The following is a 3,573-nucleotide window of genomic DNA, read 5'->3' as shown; positions in this document are numbered from 1 at the left end:
GACTATTTATACAGGTAAGAAAAAGAAAGTCCACCTTCAGGACAATATCTGACAATATCTGACAAATATTTAGTGTTGAAATAATTATGGAATAGAAGGAGCATGAAACTATGTGATGAATCTCAGTCTCTCGCTGTCCTTCAATTTTTATCTCATTTTGATCAAATGAATAACAATATGTTCTTGCTCAGATAGAGGAGGGCATTCCTAAGTATGACAGGTCCTGCATCAGAGACACTTGGCTAAAAGTCAGTAATCGTTACAAAGGGAAAGGTGGAGGACATACGAGGCAAGCATTCATGGATTGATATCTTGGATGGCTCAGAAGGCATGCAGCTCAGTGTACAAGTGGAGGGTGTAGTCTCATTTCCACTTTCAGCCAAAATGATGAGACCAAGAAGAGTCAAAAAGACACACTTTATTAGCTATTCTCTATGTTCAAACCCTCTGTCTCTCTGTCTCCCTTCCCCACTACCACTCATCTCCTGCAGGGCACCACATTCCCATGGAATCCTCTACGTGGTTCTCATGGTGGGAGAAGAATAGGGTTGCTCCTGGAGGCTTTTCCAGGACACTCAGCAGAGCGTTGTTCTTCTTTGGGGAAAGGTAGGACAAACAGCTTCTTAATCATAGGCCCATGGAAGAGGAAGGAAACATTGAGGGGTTCTCCCTGGGGATTTGTGGTTAGATCCAGGTGCACAGGGAAGGCCTCAGCAGGATCCGTTTCCTGAGATTCTTCATCATCCAGATCAGGAAGGTACTGGACAGATCTGCTTAGCACATCTTTGGAGGGTGAGTGCGTAGGTTTTTTGTTTCTCTGGTAAACAGAGAATTTTCTCCTTCTAAGGTTGGGAGCCTGAAATAAAAATGCTTTCAATAAGGAAATGTTCTCTAGGGAAATCTCTTCTGTGGCTGGTACCAGGCTAAGCTGTTCTATGCCTTTCTGATGGAATATTTTAAGGGGAGCCAGGTAGAGGGATGGGCCTTTGGTTAAAAGGATTATAAAGCAAAACAGATAAGGGCCAGCAGGAACCAGGACTGGTAGAAGCTTGATAGCAAGCTTGATCCAGAGGACTTAAATGGCATATTCAAAGTCCTTAGTGGGCTGTCTCCCTGCTCCTAGTGTGACAGCAATAGCACCATTACTAATTGTTTATGTTCTGCCAGGCCCAATACAACACCCTTTATCCAGATCTTCTCACTAATTTCTCACAAGAAACTGAATGAGGTAAGCATTGCAAGCCCATTCATAGATGAGGCAACCATGACTCAGAGAGGTAAGAATTTTCCCATGGTCACCTAGCTCATAGGTAGCAGAGCAGGACTGGAACCCAGGTGGCCTCTCTCAACCACCCTTTCAACTATATCAGGCTGTCTCATATTAAGTGCTCAATAAATACTTCTGGAATGGGAACAACTATTTCCATGGAAACAACTTCTCCCATCAGTTCAGGGTAAGGGTCTTTGGGGACACTGCATTTAAGTTATCAGGGCCTGAGCCATCCAAGCTCAGAGGTCCCTACTTATGAAAGTCTTAATTATTCTGCAGGAACTCATTGGGACTAAAACAAAGAGTGACAGGTCTTTAGCTAGCCTATAGGTGTGACCTCAGGGCAGCCTAAATAAAATGGTGATCAGGAATCTTAGGAAAATAAAATGAGAGGATGAGGTAGGGAGAGTTAAAACATAGATATTCAGCTTTTTTTCTTCACAGAAAGACAAACAATTAGAATGAAAAAATACCTGTGATTGAAAGAAGTCACAATTTATATTGACAAGCTTTACTTCAAATCTTCGACGCAGAGTACCTCTGCAAATACCAACAGGCTAAAAAAAAAAAAAAGAGAGAGAGAGAGAGAGAGAGAAAGAGAGAGGAGATACAAAATTGTTTGAGTTTTATAATTATCAATGATCATAAATGGAAATCAACTTGCTTTTTGCCAGTGTGCACAAACAGCCAAACAACATTTATATGCTACTACCATGCAATAGGTAGGTTCTGAGCCAATTATCTCTAGACTAGTCACATGGTGCATGGGTTCGTGCACACTGAAAGAAAATTAATTACAAGTTGGCTGGCAGGGTGGAACTGAACAAAATGGGCCAAAAACGCCCTGGAGCCAACTTCCTGTGGTTCTTCCCTGGCCAGCTGAAGCTGGGGTGGAACCATGGCTTGAAAGTCTGCGGAGTGAGTGAGGTCCCTCCACCAGGTGGAGTCCCTTGGCCTGACCTGCAGGGATTGGGCCAAAACTGGCTCTCTAACTTCCCCTGAGGGGTTCTGGAGTGCAAGAGAGCCCTCTGCAAAGTTGCTGTTGTACAGGGTGTGGAACGCAAAAGCAAGTGTGCAGTAAACCAGATTTGGGGCTGACAGTTCCCCAGTACCAACATAACCCACAGCCAAAGGTGGAATCACACAGCCCCATGAGGAATTGTGTTCCCTCCTCTTTGGTTTCAGAGTGCATCACCCAAGAACCACTGCTGCCAAGTCACTGCAGCTTGGCAGCTCCTGCATACAGTGTCTGCCCCCTGGTGGTTAGTGAGCATCATAACAGCCAGTTGGATGGAGTGAGGAACACTTAGCATATTAGCCTTTTATATAAATAGATTATCTCTCCAGATAACCACCTAAACAAGTCTAAATTGCCTCCAATGATGGAAAATTTAAAATTTCTTGAGGAGGAGGAGAAAGAAGCTGCCAACGTGAAGGCAGATTGCAAGATAGTGTGTGAGTGAGAGAATGAAAGGGGAGTGTGTGGACATACGTGGAGTGTATATTTGTGGGTGAGGAACAGCTATACTCCAAGGGACTGTTGGGGACCGCTGGACCAGGCTCCCTTGAACGACAGCCTCCACTGCTGCTGAAATCTCTCTGAGAGCAACCAGCTCTGCCGCGGAGACCACACCATCTTGAAGGGGAGAGTGGCTATTATGAGAAGCCTATACATCCCAGGACTCTACAACCACAACACCCAGGGACCAGCTGCAAACTCAGGAACACCGGATCTCAAGCAGCATGAATACAGGGACTCGGGTGAGCTCTGCACCTTCTTATGGAAAGGTCAGAATTCGCCTAGGGAAAGGTGAAGTCTGTGATCCAGGTTGGAGAGAGAAATGTGCACAAAGGGATCTAGAGGTTCGGGAGAAGTCTGTGCCCCACAAAATCCGCGAATGTGGAAGGGGATCTGCAGGGCTGCTGGCAGAAGGGAACTCTAAAAATCAACCCATAGCTGAACTGGGCACAAAAAGTCACCTGAAATTTTACCAGTGTTCCAGCTGCTTAGTACCAGGGGAAAAAAGACATGCACAGAGACATTCACAGAGTTGCGCACAGTGCCAGAGGGTAAAAGTTGAAAGTTCACACACTTACTATGGCCCTTTTTTTCTCTTTAAATCCTTGCTTTTGATTACTAAGCCAAATACATAGCATCACTGGATTAGGGACACTCTAAGACAGCAGTTCTCAACCTGTGGGTTGTGACCCCTTTGGCAGTCAAATAACCCTTTCATAGGAGTCGTCTAAGACCATCCTGCATATCAGATATTTACATTACAATTCATAACAGTCGCAATATT

General features: G+C 44.8%; 1 long non-coding RNA gene across 1 annotated transcript; it reads right to left on the bottom strand.

Moving 5' to 3' along the window:
- Window positions 1–398: 398 nt before the first annotated feature.
- LOC107181806 lies at window positions 399–1,846 on the bottom strand. The gene is made up of 2 exons (XR_001512512.1): window positions 1,744–1,846; window positions 399–815 (listed from the first exon to the last, which is right to left on the bottom strand). It is a non-coding gene; the product is annotated as an uncharacterized LOC107181806 (long non-coding RNA).
- Between the last annotated feature and the right edge of the window lie 1,727 nt (window positions 1,847–3,573).

Source organism: Myotis davidii, unplaced genomic scaffold (genome assembly GCF_000327345.1).
Source record: "Myotis davidii unplaced genomic scaffold, ASM32734v1 scaffold3574, whole genome shotgun sequence".
NCBI classification, from domain to species: domain Eukaryota; kingdom Metazoa; phylum Chordata; class Mammalia; order Chiroptera; family Vespertilionidae; genus Myotis; species Myotis davidii.
This window is presented reverse-complemented; position numbering and strand designations above follow the sequence as displayed.